This window comes from Misgurnus anguillicaudatus, chromosome 13 (genome assembly GCF_027580225.2).
Source record: "Misgurnus anguillicaudatus chromosome 13, ASM2758022v2, whole genome shotgun sequence".
Classification (NCBI taxonomy): Eukaryota; Metazoa; Chordata; class Actinopteri; order Cypriniformes; family Cobitidae; genus Misgurnus; species Misgurnus anguillicaudatus.
In genome coordinates, this window is record NC_073349.2 from 3,680,979 (window position 1) to 3,704,595 (window position 23,617).

Consider the following 23,617-nt stretch of genomic DNA (forward strand, 5'->3'; position numbering starts at 1 on the left):
GCGCTCTCATGCTTTAGTTAAGTAAATCTGGCCCCAAGTGTTTAGTTATTTAAAAAAAAAGTTTTTTTAATTTCCTAAAAAGTTGTAGTTTTGAAGACAAAATATTTCGTTCTGATAGTGATGAAAAAGTATGTACTATGTTTAAATGTACACTGTAAAAAAAATCAGTAGAAATTGCACCTGGGTTGCCGGTAATTTACCGTAGATTTAGATTTAAACAGAAAAATGATGATGATGATTTCTGGTTTCCAGAATGCTTTGCATGAGGCTGTTGTTGTATAGTTTTATTCTGTAAAGATAAAGACTTGTTATAATTTAACTTTGAACAGACTCTTGCCGGTAAATAACGTGAATTTAGATCTACGGTAAATTACCGGCAACCCAGCTGCAATAACATTGTAATTTCTACTGAATTTTTTTTACAGTGTAGTTAAACTAGTATTTTTTCATGTGGGTTAATAACTAAACAATGGATATTTTATCACCATTTGAGCAGTACATAAACAATATACTATAGTTTTGAGAATGATTCAACTATTAACTTTCACAAAGTCTGTTAACTCCAACATTTCCACTGAAAGAGTATAGCTGAGATCATGTCAGTGATTTTCTGGGTATACAAGTGAAAGTGTTGACATGGGCAAGGCTGGAGATCAGTCATGTTGACCGACTTAAAATAACAGACTGGAAGCCTTAAAAAAAAGGGTGGTGCTTGACATCAGTGTTTATCCTCTGTTAACCATGGTTACATAAGAATGAAACACGGCTGCCCTCTACTGGTCATGTCTTTCATGCACCAGAACATCACACATGTTACTGCTTTGCAGCATGAAATCACAGGATCCTTCTCACTGTGAGACATTTAAAATGGCCAAATCTGTAGTCACACTATAATGGTGATAGGTTTCAGGAATAGTCAAAAACATTTTTAGCTTCTCTCTCTCTCTCTCTCTCTTTTAATAAACACAAACACACAGTAATAGTGATTGATCTGTTTGTAGCGCAACCTTCTGATTGGTCAAGCTGGTGTAGTCTGTTGTGACTGGTCACTCGCTTGGAGTGTGTGTCAGAAAAGTGCGTCACATTTTTTTATATGGGTTGTGACAAAACACGAGATTCAAATTTGATATTTCCATGTAACGGACTGCAAAGATGCAGGGGCGCCACTAGCACTTCTGGGCCCTATGAAAGAACATGAGGTTGGGCCCTTACCACTCCCCTTTTGCCCCAAAAATACAAGCCAACCTAGTTGTCTAAAATCTTTGTCTGCTGCAATTTAATAATACAAACCTATAAAGTTTGCTATTGTTTTTGATCACTATAATCAGTGTGTAGTCAGAAAACAACCATGTCTGTGGCTATAAGATGATTTATTATTTTTATATATTACAAATGTAAATTTAATAGAAAAATACATTACAGTAATAATCAAATATTCAGAGAAAATGCACCATTCTTCAAACAAAAATTAAATATACATGATATGGTGTGCATGAACCTTTAACTTCATCTACTAGATAATTTTGAGCCTCCCAGCTGAAGTATTTATTTTTGTGAAAATATAAACTTGATATCTTTAATATTCACTGAGTAAGTTCATGTCAGCAATTGAAATTATAGTGACATAAATGTTTGAATTCAAACTTTGATGCTCTTTGACTTACAGACTCACACTTCGATTTGAGACTTTAGTCTGGTTTTCATAGGCAGAGTCTCACATGCATAAGTCCGCTGGCAATGTGCTAACAGGAGAATGCTGGTAAGTGGCTACAAATTCATGATCTATATATATCTGGACAAAAATGATATCCTTCTCATTTTTAACTGTGATAAGCGTAACCTTGACCATTAAGTACGATTAGTGCAGGGGTCGGGAACCTATGGCTCGCGAGCCATATATGGCTCTATTCCGGATTTTATATGGCTCTCCAATTTTCAAATGTTGACTTAAAAGACACCCTCGAACACGATGACAAAATTATTTTTAAACTATTCGCATACTCCATTAATGTATAATTATGAATGTGTAAAATAAAATAAAATGTTTAAAATATTTAGGTAAGACACTCGCAGGCGTTTGGCCTGTAGCTAGCCTACCTGTCAGAGAGCTGAATTTTAATTGGACGATGTGCCTGTGTCATGTCCACCTCAAGTTAAACAACAACCTAACTAAAAATTAAAAATCATCATCAACGAGAGCAAGATGGCAAAAAGAAAAAAAGACGACAATTACCGTTCATTCCAGCCCGAATGGACGGATCAATTTGCATTTGTGGAGAAGTTGGGGTCCGCTATGTGTCTCATTTGCAATGAACGTATTGCGTCGCTCAAAAAGTCAAATGTTAAGAGACATTTTGAGACGCACCATGCAGCATTCGCCGCAAAATATCCCGATGGGGAATGCAGGAAAAAAGCTTGCGCTGAGCTGCTGCTTGCATGGACCAACAAAGGCGGGAATTTGAATTCTGCGAGCTTTGCTGCCGCTCTGGAGATTGTGCGGAGTGGGAAACCATTTACAGACGGAGCCTACATTAAGGGTTGCATGCTCAGTGTGGCTAAAGAACTGTTTAACGACCTCCCAAACAAGAATAAAATTATCCAAAAGATCGAAGACATGCCTTTGTCAGCAAGAACTGTTCATGATCGTGCACTCATGATGGCTCGCCAGATAGAGGAGATGCAGATCAACGACATCAGTTCAGGTAGTTACTTTTCTCTTTCCTTGGATAAGTCTACCGATGTGAGTAATAAAGCACAGCTAAGCATAGTCGGGCGGTATGTGACGGGTGATACAGTGCGTGAAGAGAGTCTCGCTGTTTTGCCGATGAAAGATACAACAAGAGGCGAGGATGTGTTAAAATCTCTGATGGATTTTGCTGCAGAGAAAAAGCTACCACTGAATAAACTTATATCTGTGTGTACTGATGGAGCACCCAATATGTAAGGAAAACATAAAGGATTGGTTGCACTTCTGTGTGAGCAAGAGAAGCGGACCATCTTAAACTTTCATTGCATTGTGCATCAAGAGGCACTGTGCGCTCAGTCGTGTGGAGAGGATCTTCGCAAAGTGATGTCATTGGTCGTTCGCATTGTGAACTTCATTGTGGCCCGAGCTTTGAATGATAGCCAGTTTAAGGCCCTGCTGGATGAAGTGGGGAGTAATTATCCAGGGCTGCTACTGCACAGCAATGTGCGTTGGTTATCCAGGGGAAAAGTGCTCGCCCGCTTTGCTGCCTGTTTAAATGAAGTGAGGGCCTTTCTGGAAATGAAAGGAAATGTTCATCCCGAGCTCACTGACATTGAGTGGCTTCTGAAGTTTCACTACCTGGTGGATATTATAAGTCATATGAACCACCTCAATGTGAAAATGCAAGGCATTGGAAACGCAATCTTGTCCCTGCAACCAGAGCCGGATTAAATAAATGGACTACACTAGGCAGGCTGCATTTTTTGGGCCCCCTCATCGAGGTTATTTATGAATTGAAATCTGAAACTTACCAACGTTACTAATAAAAGTGAATTCACATTTTACATAGCCTAGTCTTTGCTTACAAATTGGTTGTTTGTATACCAAATTAAGTCATGTGTTGTATATTAACCAGTCTATCAGACAATTTTTTGCTAAATTTATTATTTATACGTCATTACACGGCTCTATTAAATGCTATTAAATTATCCTCACCTTATCCATTGGGAGTGTCATTGTTAAGGCAGTAGTACAAGTAAATAACCAATAGGTGTCAGTAATCCACGGGAGAGCTTCGCTGCATATTTCTCTTCAAGATTGAGAATCGCAACGAAATCCTCGTCGAGCAACACGTCCACTGAGGTAAATGTCCTCAAAACACTGGTTATTTATGTTTCAGTTATATGAATTATATAATAACAGTTTTTATATTATGTATAACAGCTTTATCTCGAAGTAATGGTAGTGCTAAAGTCTAATGTATCGTTTCTGAGGCTGCTAGATTTTTCTTTACGGTATTCACGTTTGTGAAGTGAATTTAAAGCACATATTGCTTGCATTTGACTTAGTTAGCCACTATCCATTGGTTTTTTTATCATGTTTGGTATCTAACGTGATTTTTGTGGGGCTTAAAGAAAAAAATCTTGACCCCGCTAGTTCTGCCATTGCAGTCATGAATTATTATGCAAGGAACTGTTTTTTGCCTCGTTATTATACGCAAACATGCCTTATATAACGTAGGGAAATGATTGTTTGTCCTTTATTTATTTATTTTTTGCAGCAACCATGTCTGTGTCCTTAAAGGAACTCTGTCAGGTACAGATTAGAACTATGAACTTGAAAATCAACCATTCTGATGACTGGCGTCCCCATCCGAGTCACCACCTCAGACAACAACAGTCATAAACTCACAAACACAAATACACTCAGTAATGCGCTTAATAAATAAAGACTTAACTATGATTTTATCTGTTTTAACCTATGATATCAGTTATTGATGTATTTTAAATATTTACGTATTACTAGGCTTATCATACATGCATTGAAGTTTTAAAAATGTATCTAATATAATACTGTAATTAAATTGAATGTTTTGGATACCACCATTAAATTATTTTGTGCATGTAAAACACAAGCAGCAATGTTTTTATTGAATTCAATTTTGAATTAAATTGAATGTTTTGCATAACACCATTAAATTATTTTGTGAATGTTAAACACAAGTAAATGTTTTATTTATTGGAGATAAAATGGCTGTTTAATTAATATAATACTTCTGTTTGTTAGGCACTAACAAGTGAAAATAGTTAGGTTTAAGTACATTTATTAAAACTCGATAGCTGTAATGCTTCTGTGCAGAAGAAAGCCCGTGAGCCACGAAGGTAAGTTTGCGAGCAGATTCATTTCCACTTATTAGACAGCAGTCCGCTCATCGTGTTTTGTATTGCATCACTTAAAGATCGTAAACCTTTAAAATCGAGTTTAGTAAGATGTATACTACAGTCAGCTTTGGTTAACTATTGAAGCATCGTCTTTAAGGCTCAATGTGACCGCAGTATTTGTTGAACACTGCTGGCAGCGGCGATGTCTGTGTCCGTACCATTTTATCAATGAGAGCATAAGTTCGTATCTCTCTGCTCCCGAGCCATAAAGCTCGTCTTCAATTGAAATAATGTTTAATAACTTAAAAAATACGGCGTTTTTTTAATTTCCTGAAAAATAATGGTTTTGGAGATACGGGGATCCCGCCCGACAGCGGCGAAATTGTAGATGGGACATTTGTAAAAAAAAAAAAAAAAAATCACCCTCTGTCTGGGCCCCATCCCGCCAATCGGGCCCTAGGCACGTGCCTAGTTTGCCTTTGGGTAAATCCGGCTCTGCCTGCAACAGGCAGTGTTTGCATTTGAAACAAAGCTGGAACTGTTTATCAGGGACATTGAAAGTGGCTGTCTCCTGCACTTCAAAGCATTGCGAGCATACAGAGAGGACTGCTTAGCGAGGGACCCCACTCATCATTTCGACCTCAGGCAGCTCGCAGCCTTTACGTCTGATTTACTGATGTCATTCAAATCACGTTTTGCGGACTTTCGCAGACATGCAGATTTGTTCAAAGTCATAACTCATCCACATGTGTGCACCGTGGACGCACAAAGCCTGAGTGTCATCCCTGGCATCTCCATTGGAGATTTTGAGCTGGAAGCTGCTGAACTGAAGGTGTCAGATATGTGGGTGTCAAAATTTATCAATTTGAATTCTGAACTAGAAAGCCTCGCTCGTCAGTGGGCAGAACTGGCAAAGCAACATAAGTGGGCAGATATGAGAAAACTACAACGCGAAGACAATCTCATCCTGAAAACCTGGAACGAACTTCCAGCCACTTTCAGCACAATGCATCATGTCAGTGTTGCTGTGCTGACAATGTATGGCTCAACATATACATGCGAACAGTCCTTCTCACATCTGAACAACATGAAAAACAACCTGCGCTAAAGGTTAACCGATTAAAGCCTGAATGCCTGCACGAAGCTAAATCTCACCAGTTACGACCCCAACTACAAAGCACTCAGTAAAATGATGCAGCAACAGAAATCTCATTAATGTAAGCAGGGTGCAATGCACTTCTTGTTAATAACTTGTTTATGATGCCTGTTTCTAATTTTTGTGGTGTCTTAGTGCTGGTTTCTAGCACTTCTATGTCAGTGAACAAAATATAGTGCTTTAATGTAGTATTGTTTGTAGTACCCTACAGTTAGCTTGGGTGTAAATGAGTTAAAAATAACTGCGTTATTGACACCTACTGGTGTTGTATAAAACTACCAGAACTACTACCAGTGTAAGTTGTATATACTGCTGTTGTTATTACATAAACATGTGCAAACATTTCTAATACATGAGTGTAAACTTTGCTGTGGCTCTTTTGAAAATTTTCTCTCAAATTTTTTGTTTGTTTGGCTCTTCTGGATAAAAAGGTTCCCGACCCCTGTATTAGCGGTTTGTTATAACTGACGCTAACATTACGTCAAAAGGAAGCTCTGTGAATAAATTACCTTTCTCTAATTAATATTGGGTAATTGTCATCACATTTTCTCTCTCTCTCTCTCTCTCTTTGACCTTTGCAGTCTCTTTTAGTTTCTGATGTCCAGACTTTGTTTATAGGCGGCCGGCCGGCCGCATATATGAAAAAAATACACCTAGCCCTAAAAAAATTCTAACAAAAGGTTTCTCAGCTGTTTTTTGTAGTATTAGGTGTCCTTAATAACATACTAAAAGTTTACCACTAGAAAGGTGTAATTTTCAAGATGGCATCCAAGACAGGCAGGGAGCCCTTAAAATATCCTAACTCCTTCATTATTTGACCTAGCCAAGTAATCTTGGTGTCTAACCCCATGAATTATGGGTCTATGAATCCATTGGGCTTGTCTAAATTGCACTGACATGATAACATACTTATGGAATACATGATTTTGTGAGATTACTATAAGGTTTTATATTTGTTTGGGGGGAATCAGAGATGTAAACGATGTAGCCTATGCCATGTAACTACCTTCATCTGACTTAATGGCTGATGATTTTGCTTCTTTCTTTGTGAAGAAAACCAACACTATCAGCAGTCCATTCTCTGCGCTACCACCTCTTGCACATGCTCAGACTCCTGATGCATGCTTGCTTCCCTCTTTCTCTCTTCTAGCTGAACCAGATGTTTCCATGATCTTTGTTTCTAACCACCTGACCCCTAGATTCCATACTCACCCATCTCCTTCAGGCCATTCCTCCATTGTTTATCCCTGCTCTCACCCATATAACCAAGTCATCTCTTTCCACTGCTCCATTCCCCACAGCTTTTAAATGGGCCCGGATAACACCACTGCTGAAGCCCACAATTAATCCTGCAATGTTAGGAAACTACAGAACGGAATCTCTCCTTGCTTTCATTGCCAAGACTCTTGAGCATGTGGTTTTAGACCAGCTCTTCTCTTTCTTCACGCAACCAGTCTGGTTTCAAAAGCGGTCACTACACTGAAACTGCGCTGCCCTCAGTCATTGAAGCTCTAAGGCAGACAAGGCCAGCCTTCAAATAATCTGTACAGTGGCCGGTTGCATAAACATAGCCGTGACGTTAAGACTGCGTCTTAAGAATGATTCTGACTAACTAGCAACTAGTTAGGGCTAATCAGTCTTATTATTTGGATAGACCAATCTACCTTTCTATGTCACATACTTAAAACAGTTATGATCAGTCTTGAAGAAAAAAATTAATGACTAACTTTTAAGACTAGTCTTAAAGTTTTATGCAACCGGCCACTGATCCTACTAGATCTATCTGCCAATGTTGACATTGTCAATCCCCACATCCTCCTGTCGACCCTCAAGGTTTAGGTCTTACCTCTCAGGGAGGTCATTTAGAGTATCCTGGAGAGGTGAAGTCTCTGAACCCTAACGTCTCAATACCGGGGTACCTCAAGGCTCAGTGCTTAGACCACTGCTCTTTTCTATGACATTGACATGACATTTTTGGGTTCTATCATTCGGAAACATGGCTTTTCCTACCTCTGCTCTGCCACTCTGGATGAAGGACTATCATCTCCAGCTGAACTTCGTAAAGACAAAACTGCTCGTCATATCATCTGGCCCTAAGATTCATCACAATCTTTTCAATCAACTTGGTTCTTTGATCATTACGCCTTTCAGGACAGCCAGAAACCTGGGTTTGGTCATTGATGGTGAGCTTAGACTCACAGAGCATGTTGCCAGCACCGCCCGCTCTTTTAATTCATCCTCTACAACAGGGGTGTCAAACTCAAGGCCCGCGGGCCAAATCTGGCCCGCCCCCTCATTTCATCTGGCCCGCGAGAGCTTACAAATTATGTTAATTATGTGGCCCGCCAGAGTCTACAAATTATTTTATTGGTATTATAAGTTTTATTTTTTGCAGGTTATTTCCTACATAGATTTTTTTAGCAGCCACCAAAACAAATTTTTGTCCCGCCAAAGTCTTTTTGTAATGTAATTACAGTGATAATGTTGATAATTGCAGGAGAGAGAATGAGCGGCCCGCACACGCGCACTACTAGAGTGGCCGTGTCTTAATGCTAAGGCTGCAGCTTCCGGAGGTCGCATTTCCAGGCTGCATACGTCATCAAGACTGTCTTGTTTCAGAATATTAACAATTATACAGTTGAATATTATTCTTCGTTTATAGTAAATAGTTGTAATATGCGTATGACTTGCAAATGTAATGGTCAGTTAACTTAAATAAACCAGGCTTGACGACCTCCGCATATGGAAACGGACAGTATCTGCTCGTACTTTCTCTCCCTCTCTCGCGCACGCTCACGTGACGTTAGGGTTGCCACCTTTGATTTGTGAAAAAACGGGACACTCAGATGAAATTTATTTTTGTTTTATTTTTTGGAGGGGGGATCAACTAATATTTGCAAATATACTATGTTAACAGTTGTAGAACTCTATTCCCTCTCTTACCTATATTTGCCCTGAAGTCGATGCACTCCCTGAAGTAGAGGCACTCCCTGACATAGATGCACTCACTCTGGACTCCTTTCTACATTAAATACATACATTAAATACATTTTTGTATAAACATTGTGTAAACATATACTGCATAATTATATTCTATTACAAAATATAATCATTTGTACAAATATAGGATATATTCTTTAGCAATTAATACATGATTACATGTATTATAATAGATTATAAACAACTTTGTTTTGTTTTTGTTAACTTAGTAAATTTTGGCAACCTAAAACTGACTCTTTTTACATGTGTATTTCTCATCCCTTTTTGCTGCCTGCAGAAGTCTCGGCTGTCCCTCAATGAATGCTTTAAAATTAAACTCCAAGCATGATCATTTAAAGTTTAATCTAATTTGAAGTTCAGCTTTGACCAACCCCATTGATCGTTTTAAAAGCTGACTAGCAACTTAACTCAAACTATTTCAATCAAGATGTGTGCAAAGAGTGCTTCTATACTCTTTGATGTGTGTGTGGAATCTGTGGATGCGACACGTGCGACCAACCGACAGCATAGTTGCTAGGCGATAAGTTGAGCTTCCAATCAAATAAAAGTAAACGCCTGGCCAATCCACTGTGTTACCCGTTTTATTTTACCCGGTTACGGACACTGGATTGGATGAACACAGAAACGGTGGAAGGAAACACTTCAATTTGAAACCAGGAAATTCTGCTTTAAAAGTTCATTTTCACAAAATAACGGGACAATTCGTGTCCCGGGAAAGAATATAAATTTTCCGGGGCTGTGACTCAAAAAAAGAGAACAATCCCGGGAAAACCAGGATGGGTGGCAACGCTACGTGACGTGCATCCAGCGAGAAAATGTTTTCCGTCTCGTTTACAGAAATGTTTTGCGATGTCCAGCTGGGATTAGTTTACAACGCGTCTATTCCCAACAGTATCTGTCTGCGTCCTGCAAGACGGAGGCATGAGTTGTAGTAGGCGTGTCTTGTACTTTTCTAAATCGCGGTCCACCACGCGAGATCTACCTCGAAGTCAGAAGTGAAATTATGAAAGTTTTAAGACTTATTTTAAAAATATGTTAGCAATTTTGTGCATCAATGTGTTTGTAGTGAATTTCTCATTAAATTAGTAGATTTAGAGGCTGTTTGAAAACGGGTCAGGTTAGGACAGGCTGAGGATAATGTAATCACATAAAAAACACGAAAGCCTTTTAATGGTAAATTTCGTTTTGGGCATACATTTGTGCATATTTCAAAAAACGTATGGGTGGAGTGTTTTTGGCACTGTGATTCTGCTGGTTAATTAAATGAAATACAATGAATTAATTTATTAATTACTCGTATTAATAAAATGTATATATATTAACACGTTCAGGGATTAATAATAATTGAAAGTGATGACAATGGCATTTTTCATCAGATGTTTATATTTACAACAAAAAGAAAACGACACTAAGCCAGGGGTTTTATTATAATTTATAATAAATTAAAGAAGTGCCTTATGAGTCTATTTTTTATGTTATCCTTTGTATATTTATAAATCAAACCGTATGAGATACATACACAGCACACAGTCAATTGTATATTATAAACATTATAAGCTTACATACTGAAGTCCTACTACAAACTCTCTCCCGTTTTAATAAAAACACCCTGACCTCTGCATTACATTTGAAGCCTGCAAATTAGGCAATTTTGGGAAAAGATTATTCTCTTAACTTTCGAGATGTACTCGAGGAGAGCTTGTGTGATCCGTGAACCGCGATGTAGACCGTACACACTGCATATTAATTGGGTTGTTACTTATTAATATGGTTGTCACTTATTACTATGGTTGTCAATTATTAATTCGGTTGTCACTTCACCTTTTAATGCTTAATCCTGTTCTGACAACCGCATAATACAACCGAATTAACTTCCGCAAAATGCATAGGACAACCGCATTTATAGAAACTCTGCATAGTGTGTACATAACAACTAAAGTGTTCAAATGTGGATTATGGATATGACAGGTCTCTCTTCTGAAAAACTAAATTTCAAGAAGGGGTAAAGTCTTTTGCGTGCATTGCAGAAATTGACAGAGAGCGTTTGCTGACTAGTGTTGCCAGATCTTGAACTAAAAAAGTGAAAAGGAAAATTCCAATAATAAACCGAAATAAATCCAAATGCTTTACCTCAAAGATCAAAATAGTGGGTCCCGGCACCTTTACACTTTAATAACACCAAAAACTTGTTCGCTTCATGAGCCAAAAGCCACAAACGGTTAAGCGCCAAAACAGTACGTACAAAAAACACGAGGACCTGGCAACACTGCATGACAGCGCGCTGTTTTACAAACGCGTGCAATGCACAACTCCAAGACGGTGGTTTATTTGCAAAACATAATGCTGTTAAATTTATTTGGTCAAAGATTTGAGACGCGAGACGGCAGAACGTTGCTATGGTTATCTCTGTGTCAATCATCACATTTTCGGGAGTGATTCTTGTTCCGTACAGACATGTAAAGAACATTTAGGGGATTCACTCCCGCATTTAAATGCGGTTGTCACTCCCGAAAGTTTGCAGTGTGTAATAGAAGATTTAGAAGAGCTTTTTTTACCGTGAAAGAGGAAGATCTCGCGTGGTGGACTGCGATTTAGAAAAGTACAAGACACGCCTCCTACTACAAGTCACGCCTACTACAACTGACGCCTCCGTCTTGCAGGACGCAGACAGACCCGACTCTCTATTCCCGCTAAATACGCAAACTAATGACTCATCTGAACCGAATACTTTATAAACGATTGAAACTATTGATCTGTAGCCTACAACACTGAACTCATGAGACGTCAGTCAATCAGACACTTAAACCAGGTAAAAAAAAAAATCACAGCTTTTTTGCAAAGAGGGCAAGAAATGACAAGCTAGAGTATCTGTGTCTAATAAATGCATATTATGGTGGAGATTGTAAAACTCTTTATTAGTATCTTAAAATGCCTCTCATTTTCTTACCTGCACTTATGAAGGATAACAGCACATTTTGAGTGTGCTCATATACAACATGTGTTTTTGTCACCACACTTATTTTTAAAATAATCTGTAGAATAGTTGTACTCTATACACTTTGTCATTATTTGCCTGGGATTCTACGTTCAGAGCTAGGTATTAATTGAGTTATTAACAAAACCAATAGTAAGTAAATGCAGAAAAAATTATGCAATGTACAGTAATAAAAGAGTTGAAACATTATACAGTCCTTCAAATACAACCGGCCCTTTGAGAGCAACCGTAATGCTGATGTGGCCCGGAATGAAATTGAGTTTGACACCCCTGCTCTACAACATTAGTAAAATAAGACCTTTTCTATTTGAGCATGCTACACAAGTTCTAGTCCCAGGCTCTTGTCCTGTCCAGACTGGACTACTGCAATGTGCTACTGGCCGGACTCCCAGCCAGCACAACCAAACCCACTCTGAAGTGGTACTAAACTTAATAGAAAAGCTAACCAAGCCAAAGTAAAGTAAGCTGGCACGACCTGACCTGTGGGGTCTATGCAGTGGAAAGACTGCTGCCCCAGAAAGCCTCCTGCAGATGATTCTCTGTAATTGCACAATTGTCTGCCGAACACAACAGTGCAGTTGGAGGGCATATGGACTACTTGTGGACCATGTCAAGTTGGGAATTGTGAAAATCACTATAATCAACCTCGAAGGAAACAACTGAAGAAAATAGAAGATATTTTTATTGGAATCAAAAGAATGGAATTGAACTACAGAAACCACCAACACTAGGCAAAACAATATGAGAAAGGAGAAATATGCAAGTACTTGTAATCACTCATCTATTACGCAAATACGCTTATTAGAATATTACATGGTTAAAACATGTATCTGGCACCAGAATTCCTGGTTTTGGGAATACAAGGGAGTAATGGTCATTTTAAGGACCTGACGGCCGCCAATTTGAAAATGGGGCCTTTCTTGGAGTCAAACATTGGTAAACTTTTAGTATGTTTTTAAGTAGATCTGATACTACTGTAAACCACTGAGAAACCTTTTGTTAGAATTTTTTAGGGTCAAACCATATTTGCAGCTGACTATTATAAGTTACTTGCACTTTGCACCACGAAACGAGTCTCCGCTGATTACGCGCGCGTCTCAAATGGACGTGCCTCTCGTCTTTGGACTCCATGAGACTGGACGAAACCATTCAGTGAAAAGGGGGAATGCATTTTGCTAGAAATACAGATACAAGCCATAATTTATTTGTATTTATCATTCTTTGTTAAATACATTTAGAATGTCAATAACATTACTACTATTAGTGTTACTAATAAAAATTTTCTTTGGGGGCCCCAAAATTGCGTGGGCCCTAAGAATTAACATTAATGCGAGGAGAGTATTACATTTTGCCAGAGGAACATACTTTAAAATAAATATATAGTTTGCCAAGCCATGCATGCTATGTTTAATTTGCTGGAGAAAAGAGGAGGAGAAGTCACGAGAAGTAAAATCAGGTATTTCAAAACTTATTTTACCCTTCATCTTTCGTCCTCCGGTTCATAGTGTACTTTTACTTAGCTGGAATTTCACACTCCGCAGTCCGCATTTTCATTGCCATGTCCTGCCGAGGTCTCTTATTTGCGACCCTGTACTAATTTGCGCTGCTCTTAGTAGATTGCAGTGGTCATTAGAGAAATGTGCTTATGTCATTATTGTGCCTGTGTATTTTATTTGCGACTTTGTAGTAAATCACACGCAAATTTTCAACTCCGGCGCTTATTTGGAATTGACCTCTCACGTCCTTTTTAGTAAGTGCCCTAAATTTACTAAAATCTCAATTTAAGTTATGATAATAAAAGTGTGCAAATAAGTTAAATTATTCTGTTCAAATATAAAGAAAAACAAAATGTGTTAAGGCATTCTCTATAAATACAAAAGACATCATACGGGACAAAATATGTTAGCCAAAAACAATGCAAAAGTTTTTTTTTGCATAATTTGAAAATGCAACGGCAGCGGGAATGAATATTATAACATTATTTAAACATTAATTATAGTTAATAAACTTTGTGTCTTTAGAAACTATTCAGGTTCATTAAAAATAGTCAGATCGTTCTTGAGTTGGACATCGCTATTGTGTTTTGGATCATGCAGCGCATTTACTCTTGACGGCTAATTATATTAATGATAAGATTAAAATTACAAAGTTGTCCTTTTTACAATGCTTTCCTCACAAAAATCAATCGTAGGTCAATGACTGGACAAACGAAAGACATTTTTGTTAAAAGTAAATGAGATCAAAGCAAAATGTAAATCTTTTCGCGTACCCCCTGGAAACTCTTCACGTACCCCCTGGGGTATAGCAACACATAAACAGCATGTCTTATCAAGTCCAACACGGTATATTCTTAAAGACAGCTACAGAGTCAGCAGATGATGTCGTGACTGGCAGATCATTCCACAGTTGGAACAGCCCCTGAAACCGGTCACATATGCTGATTTACAGAAAGGAAAGAATGTCACATTTCAGGCTTTTTGACATACAGTGCCTCAGGGGTGTATAAACAAGTACTCTGGAGGATGTTAAATACAATCCATAAAAATTAGTTATAGTAGAGTGCGAGCTACTCATTGGCGGTTGTTACCCGCGGCCCGTTTCTCCCCCCACTACGCTCGTTTTCACCTGTCGGTTTAGAATAGGGGAGTTTTTGTCTTCAGGTGAATTCACTGCATTTAGCCAGGCCCTGTCTTACTATCATTCCCTTCTGAACTACACAGGGAATTTACTACCTCGGAAGGTACCATTTGGTGCCATTCGATGTTGTGAGTGCGGTCGCTCTCACCTTCCTCGATGGTGTGGCAGCTATAGGATATGTCAGTGTACCCAGATGAGCATGCTGTTGCGGTTCATACGTGCCTGCATACGATGCTATCTGACCGCACAGACGAAGTCTCCCTTCCAAAGCCTGTACATTTTTTGGCACCTGTGTTGAATGCTTGCATGGCTACGGGTAAGCAGCCTCCGCCCCGGACGCCATGGTCATCCTGCATTAGACCAAAGCATTTAAAACATCTGCACGAGGGTAGGTCAGACCACGTGATCTGGCAGGAACTGCTTGCTGTCATTGACCTCACCCTTCGATGATGAACGTGACAGCATGCCCTCTGAGTCAAGCGATGTCCACTTTTGTGGTCCAAGAGAGATGTCTCTGGCTTTACTTGCACAGATGGGAGATGCGGAGAACGTTTGCTTTCTTGTAATACCCATCTCGTGAATAACGCTGTTTGGTATACTGCGCAGGATCCTGCTCAGATTTCAGGAAGCAGATGGAGGCTGTTAAACGTTTCACCTCGGCGTGACTCGACCGTTCTCACTGTCGCAGTCTCGTCTGTCGTCTGCTACCAGGCAGCCTCTGCTTTCGACGGTTTTGGTCTCGCCTTCAATCTACAGAGATGGCCGGCCCCAGAGATCTAACCGCAGGAAGACAGGTCGTTAGGTGACTGTGGGGAACCCTTTTGGTTCCTGAGCAGCCCTGACAGTCCCATTCCAGGGAGGAAATCTTGACCAGGCCCTATGAGCCATTTTTATCGTTATTGGGCCTTTGCGAGACAGATCCCTTTCCGTCTTATTTTCAGTTGGGTCCCCATGGGCCCACATGGTCGATAAAAGAGTAATTTCCATTTTTCCTCCTGGGCTATGTTTTTCTTCTCTTTCAGGCACCGGACGACTCTCAGGAGCCCGACAGTCTACAAGTATGCCTGTCTCCTCCAACAACGTCTTCTCGGGTAAGACGAATGATGGCGGGGGAATGCTTGCCTTCCCCCCACACTACACCATACAGCTACGAAGTGGTGTCTTTCCTCATCTTGGTATTCCTCTCGTGGAGAGGACCCACAGAGGTGCGATGTCTGTGTAGTGTAGTCCTTTTTACAGGAGGGTTTGGAGAAACATCGCTCTCCATCTACCCTCAAGGTGTAAGTGGCTGCTATCTTGGCCCATCACTTCGATATCGAGGGTAATCGATAATCAGAAAAATCACGGAATGCTCTCCTGAAAAAACACAATTTCTCCTCGACCGAGCAAAGAAAGACACCAACATTATGGATGACATGGTAGTGAGTAAATTATCTGGATTTTTTTTAAAGAAAACGGACTAATCCTTTAAGAGGGTGAGGGTGTTTTTTCCAAACCGCCCGTAGGACTTGATTGACATTAATGTTTATTTACAGAGGTAGTGGTATGAGTTTGTCCGCGCAGTGCTCATCTTGTCAACAGCACATGGAGCTCGAGGATGCTCATGACCAATGTCCAAACTGTCTTGGCATTGATCATCTTAAAGAGGCGCTGGAGGATCCATGCATGCATTGCAGCGTGATGCCTCTAGAAGTGAGACGCATTCGATTTGCGGCATTTAAAACGATTAAGGAGGGGGGTGTAAAACAAAAATCATTGGCCTCCGCTTCTTGTTAAAAAAAAAAAAGAAGCCAAAAGAGATATTACGCGTAGAGTAGATGAATTGGCTGATGGTATGGGGAAAATTCAGGACTTTTTGGCTAAATTACATCCCCAGCCAGCTTCTGAGATTTTTGAATCGGGTAGGGAGGAGTCTGAAGCCCCGTCCCTTCCACAACCTGATTATACAGTATCCTTGGATGATATTGACTGTGTCTCCGTGGCAGTCACAGACTCACTCTTCTCAGAAGATCAGTTTCTTTTAGATAAGGAACCAGGGATGATTGATAGTGAGAATGATGCGGACAATCATAGTGAAAGTTCGCTTTCATTTGATGATCTAGTTAAAATAATAAAGACTGCTTTACCGCAGTTAGGTATGGACCCCAGTTGAGCAACGGAAACGTCGCATTCAAATTGCCTTTGCCATTCTTTACCGCAATCCAATGTGTTTAATATTCCTCAATTGCCAGATTTTACGGAGGTATTCTCACAAGCATTTTAATCGGCTCATTTAACCAGACTAGATTGTGTTTTACGTCTGTTGGCAGCAATGCAAGGACCTGGTCCAATAGGGCTAGGGGCGATGCTCACAGTAGAATCTGCCGTGGCATCTTTAATTGTGCCACCCAACGAAGCATTAAGGCAGAATCCGAGATGCCCGAATATGGAGAGCAGAAGGACAGGAAAAATACATAACAGGAGAGTTTAGGTAGAACGGTTAATATACTAGCAAATGTCCTATTAGCAATCAATGCCTCTCTCAACTCACCTAATGCTACAGCTGCAGAGCTGATTAATGTAGCCCTAAGGTCGGTGGGATCAATAGCGGGTCATTGTGGAAAGGCAGTGGGTTTGTTAGTTCAAGCTCGCCGCCAGGTATGGATTGCAAAGTCACCTATTTCAGAACCTTGTAGGGCTGCCTTACATCAGCTTCCATTGGTACCTGGTCAGATATTTGGAAGAAGCATTGGACCGTAAACTGGTGCTTCAGAGGCACGGAATCAGTTGGGAAACAACGCACTTTATTTAAAGCACCCGGTTATCCGCTCTGTTAGTTTTGTGGGGGTAGGTCTGCATTTTCCTCACGCCCCCAGTTTCCCGTTCAGGAGCCGCCACCAAGCGGACCTTACAGAAGCCAGCAAACCCATCCATATGGACCTTCGCCTAGAACATTTAATCGCTTGAGATATATAGGGGCCTCTGATAATCACCCCCCCCCCAAAGATACAAAATCAGCTCATATTCAGCGTTGACTCATTAAGGCTGGTGGCGACGAACAGGCCAAATGGTCAATCGAGCCAAATGCCAGCTTAAGCAGATGAAAAGCATTCAATTTCTCAAGGTTCGGTTAAACTCTCGCGCAATGACTGCGTCTCTTACAAAGAAAAGAGCTTAAAAAAATTTGAGCCTGATAACCAAGATGACACCAGGCAGAGTGGTGAGATATCTCACCCTGCTACGACTAGTGGGTATGCTGGCCGCAGCGGCGCCTGTGATCAGGTTCGGTATGTTGCACCTAAGAACCATTCAGCACTGGTTGACGGGAAGACACCTGTCTGTAAAAACTCAAAAGTACACACTAGTGAGAGTGATGCATGCTGTGCGACGGGCACTACAGCCTTGGCACAGAATGGAGTTCCGTCTTTGCAGGGTTCCTATGGGTCCACTACTGGTGAGGGTAATTGTTACCACAGATGCGATTTGGGGAGAGAAGCTCCATTTTCAGCATATCAATTATCTAGAGTTGAAAGCAGCATTCCTAACTCTACGATATTTTCAGAATCAGCTGATCCACGAACATGTGTTGATACTGTAAGGCCGGACAATATGTCAGCAGTATTCAATATAAATCACCAGGGAGGCACAAGATCCTTAAAGCTGCTACGGGCTGCGCATGAGCTCTGGGTATGGGCAGATGTACATCTAGCCTCATTGATGGCCATTCACATTCCGGGGCAGACAAACACAGTAGCGAACGCTCTGTCACAGAGTATTCTGCTGTCAGGAGAATGGCAATGTCCTCACTCATTCGCTATAACCCATATTCTGGAACTTTTACAAACCTTGTTAACGTTGGGTCGGTCATACTCCACAATAAAGGTTTATGTGGCAGCATTTGGCCCGCACGGTAGGGATAGGCGATATGGCTTAAAAAATTATCACGGTAATTTCAGTTGTTGTTGCGGTGACGATAAAATGACGATAAATTATTTTCTTCTGTAAAATATCAGATTACGTTATGTTTAAGTTGTGTTCCACTGTGACTGTGCTGAAAAACATCACACAACAACAATTACACAATAATAATTCAAATCAATTACAAGTTTAAAATGTAAACACAGATTCTGTATTTACTCTCATGGTGCAAAAATAGTGCAAAAGGAAAAGTAACAATGTCTTTAGATGTGTTTCAAAATTACAACAGAGTACAACTGCAAATAAACCCCGATAAAGTAACAAACATGTTAAAGTAACCTGATAAAGTAAAGAAGTTTAGTGTGGAAAAGTCAATAGTCCCTTTCACACATACAGTCTTTACTGGTAATTTACTGGTAAGTTGCAGTTAACAGGTAATGTGTGAACAGAACGTTTCCGGTAAATCTGTTTTCCCAGTTTAACCAGTAAGTTGTAAGATTACCAGTAATTTACCAGTTAGTGCTATTTGTGAACGAAAAATATAGGATTACGAGCATTTAGAACAGACGACGTCAGACCGCGCTGACAGCTTCGGCTTAGGGCCAATCAGAATTTTTTTTTTATAGATGACGCGTTTACCCCCGCATGTTTCCACACATGTGCTGCTTAAAAGTCGAGCACACCTGAAGTTAACATTCACATTTCTTCACCAAAGTTGTTTCAAACAGCTTAACATCTATTTGCCAAATTGCCGACGTCCTTAGCACACCCTCTGTAGTTTGCAGACGACCCCTAAAGCAGCCTAGGCGGATATGCAGCGAATATCAAACCTAAAACTAACTTTACCTCGCTCCTCTGTGAAGCATAATGTGCAAATGTAGGTTCCGTTTGACGTCGCCTAACGCAATGTTGTTTGGTCACGAGCAACTTCGCGACCATCAGCGTTTGCCACAGATGTGAAAACAACAAAATACAGACGTGGATATTAAGTCATAACCCGCCATTGTTTACAAACACAACACTGAGCTCGCCGGCCGCGTGCCACAGGTAACTTCCGCTTTCTCTCTGAGTTTACCGGTATTTGAAACATGTGAGTGATGTCTTACTTGTAAAAAGACGGAACATCACTGCATGTGTGAACAGCACGTTTTTGTATTTACTGGTAAATGCATTCTGGTAAATTCATGGTGATTTCACCAAGTAGGATGTGATCCTGGATCAACACCATTGTTGCTCCTGGATCAACATTTTCATTAACCAATCAGATTGCCGGATTAGTGTGTATGTTAGATTTAGTTTTAGGACTGGGTTAGAGGCTTTTAAAGAATACTCAAACTATTATTTCACACTAATTTGAGGGTTTAAAAATGGTTAGGGTTTGAGTTAAGGGTATGTTGGGGTATCTTTGATTAAAACGTTGGTCCAGGATCAACAAAAAATGTTGATCCAGGATCACATCTTACTTGGTGAAATGGATGGATGGATGGAAATTATTTATTTGAAACAGGGACAATGCACAATTAAAAATTAAACTTGTTAAAAACAAGAGAACATGTCTCGAGCCATGTTGTAGCAACAGTTGCTAATTTTCACCTGTAGTCCCTGGGCAGGTATAGCCAGAGCCGGACAGTACCAGAGTACATTTACTTGAGTACAATTACTTAAGTACAATTTTGAGAGATCTGTACTTTACTCAAGTATCATTTTTGGGGAGTACTCTTGACTTTACTCAAGTACATTTGAGAGGCAAATATTGTACTCTTGTAAGGGTTTTGTCTTGTGTTCTGTTTGTATTCTGTTGTTAGGTCTTTAATTTTGAAGTCATGTCTCTGGTCTTTTATTTTGATATCATCTCATGTCACACTTCACTATATATATATATATATATGTATATGTATATGTATAAAGCCTGTTCTCACACCCAGACAATCTGCGAAGTATTGTATGTGTCAAGCTGCATTACCAAGCGTTCTCTGTTTATTGCCTTGTTTCCTGTTCTTGTTCTGGATTTTGACCTGTTGCCTGTTATTTGGATTATGATTATGATTATGATTTTGGATTGCCCTATTTTGGATGTGTTTGCTAGCCTACGTGAAATTTATAATAAACCTCCTTGCGCATGGACTCATCTCTTTCTTGCTTTGTGTAAGCAGCCCACGTTACAACTCTTTACTCCACTACATTTTTATCCATAACCATAAGTACCTGTTACTTCTTCTAAAAAAAGAAGGGAAAAAATTGGAAACCCTCAATTTGTTCTTTCCCTTTTCTCAAACGTGATTGTATTGTGCAGGTGCCAGAGCTACCCTATTTAAACCTACATGTTTAATACATTGGCCATTTACTAAAACATCTGGATAAGTCTTAAGTATAGACACAGCGACCATCAGGACACAGAGGTCTCATAGATGGTATTTCTGTCGGGACGCATAAATTAGTGGTTGGTTTTTTAAAAGGTGTAAACCCCCCAGTAGAATTATGATTCTGCAATGTGATCTTAATATTGTCCTAGAAAGTCTTTGTACCTTGCCATTTGAACCACTGTCTACAGCTGCTATTAAATGGCTTTCTTTAAAAAACACTTTTTTGTTGGCCATTTCGTCTGTGTTAGTGAGTTAAACGCACTCTTGGTGGCTTCGCAATGCTTAAAATGGGGTCCAGAAGAATCAAATGTGATGTTGTGACCGAATTCAGCCTTTTTACCGAAGGTGTTGTCGAGTAATTTCGCTAACACACCACTGATGCCACTGGATTTATTGCATTTTGCAGAAAAAAATAATCAGTTTTTATAATAAATCTTTAAAAATCTAATTATGAATTTGAATTTTTTTATGTTATTATAACCTAAAGATGCTATGTGAACGTTTGTAACAGAAAATAGTGGTTTTCATTTTCTCACTTTCTTGGTAAAGAAAATAAATTTTTACCCAAATCAGTAAAAATTGATTTATTGCGTTTTGAAACCAAACTCTTCATATGTAAAAATACCTTCGGCCCACCTGTTAGCCATTGACATTTCGGAAAATCACTCATACTATATCATTATTTTTGCCAAATGGTGATGAAATATGAAAACCTCAATCTGAGAGCTTTCCAACGATATATAGATTCGTGCTGGTTAAGACTATGAAATTATTGTTTTAAATATGTAATGCCAAATGTCACACCTGTGGGACCGTGACTGAATTTTCATTTTTAAGAATTTGTGATCCTGGGGTCTCTCATAATACATAGTAATGATGAGATGAGGAGCATCAAAGTTTGATCTTCAACATGATGTTTAATCTTTAACATGATCTTAGCCAACATTAAAGATATAAAGATTAATACAATGTACTTTACATTATGTAGGATGATTTTATGTAGGATGATTTTATGTAGAAATAGTAAATCTGGGTTTTTAGAGGCAGGGTCACATTTTATTTAACTTAGTTAAAAATAGCATTTTCATTACAACAAAGAGAGCTTATGTGTGGAATTCTTTGCTTAAACCTCTCACTTATACATTCCTCAAAATCACTTCACTACACTTCAATATTTATTTCAGTAAAATCATTCATGTGAGCAAGCATGAAACCAGATGAACAAGATATGACAATTTTTTGACACTTCTTTTACGATTTACTGATGACTTTGATGACATCTATAATGACGTGGCGCTAACATGCACACAATAAAATGCCGCATTAAGACCTTGGGGCGGTTTCCCGGACAGGGATTAGACTAGTCCTAGACATAAACACTTTTAAGAGCTCTCCAAACTGAAAACAACTTACACTTACATATCTTAAAATACATCAGTGCCCTTTGTTTTACCTCAAAATGCACACAGGCAATGTTTTTAGTAAGGATGTTTGTTAAAACTAAGTTTAATTAGGAAATATAACAAGGCCTAGTCCTGGATTAAGCTAATCCTAGTCCGGGAAACCGCCCCATTGTTATTGGCTCTGAGAACAGAGCAATGTTAAATGTCAGGCATTGTTGACAAATGCTTTAAGGTGTTTGTCCCTTGCACACTGGGACATTAGGTTTGGGGTTAAGGTTTAAAAATTTCTCTTCACAATTGCACATTTCTCTTAAAGTGCCCATATTATGAAAAACTCACTTTTTCTGGGTTTTGGGGTGTTATTTTGTGTCTCTGATGCTCCCACACGCATACAAACTTGGAAAAAAATCCATCCATGCCGTTTTGAGTGAGATACAGGTTTCTGAATGTCCTCTGCCTTGAGTCTCAGATTGCGCGAGTTCAAACTCAGCTCCGTTGTTACGTAACAAGCCGTTTCGTCACATTCAGTTTGAATTTTCCCACCCACCACCCCACTCGCAGGTCTCCACCCACCAGGTAGCTAGAGAGAGCACAGAGCAGTCAGTCACTTCGCTGATCCCCTGCTGTTATCATGTCTCACTGAAATAACAGCGCTATTTGGACATTATGGATTATACTCCCGCCTACTTTTAAAAACAAAGTTTTAACGCGTGGTTATTGGAACCCGGAGTAATCTTATATACAGTGTGTTACGACGCAAATAGTCATCAGATTGTAGGCGATAAGACCTTCATGCGAAATCTGATGTAAACAACAGACTATGTATCTATATTTCACGGATTATACGCATTTGTGGACAAAAATGGTCATTGGATGTATTTAATTGGACTTTCATGGATCATTCACACATCTGAAACAGACTGGATTCGATTCGCGATCGTTGTATCAACACAAAAGGTAAGAAGTCACGTTATATTTTGCATGTTGTCATCTTCTGTCACAAAATACTACATTTATGATGCTAGAGCATCTGTATCTCAAAACAGAGATCATACATAGATGCTAATCCCGTAAATTATACCTTTTAAATGTATAGTGATGTTAAAATTGTTTGTAAACAGTAGGCTATATAGATATTTTTGCAGGCTAGAGAGTTTACAGCGTGGTTTCGAAAGAAAAAAATTTTTTAACGGCTATATTTTACAATTCTACAAGAACTAAGTAATAGTGCTTTGCCAAACTAAAAGTTTTTTGCCAAACAAACCGAGACCGGGCCTTACCGCCCCGGCTTTTCTGACGAGGCTAACGTACCCCCGAG

At 39.5% G+C, this 23,617-nt stretch overlaps 1 protein-coding gene across 3 annotated transcripts in view; it reads right to left on the reverse strand.

Moving 5' to 3' along the window:
* Nucleotides 1-23,617, reverse strand: part of LOC129430434 (alpha-2,8-sialyltransferase 8F) — a 63,999-nt gene that overhangs the window by 15,566 nt on the left and 24,816 nt on the right. The gene's annotated exons all lie outside the window — the stretch shown is intronic.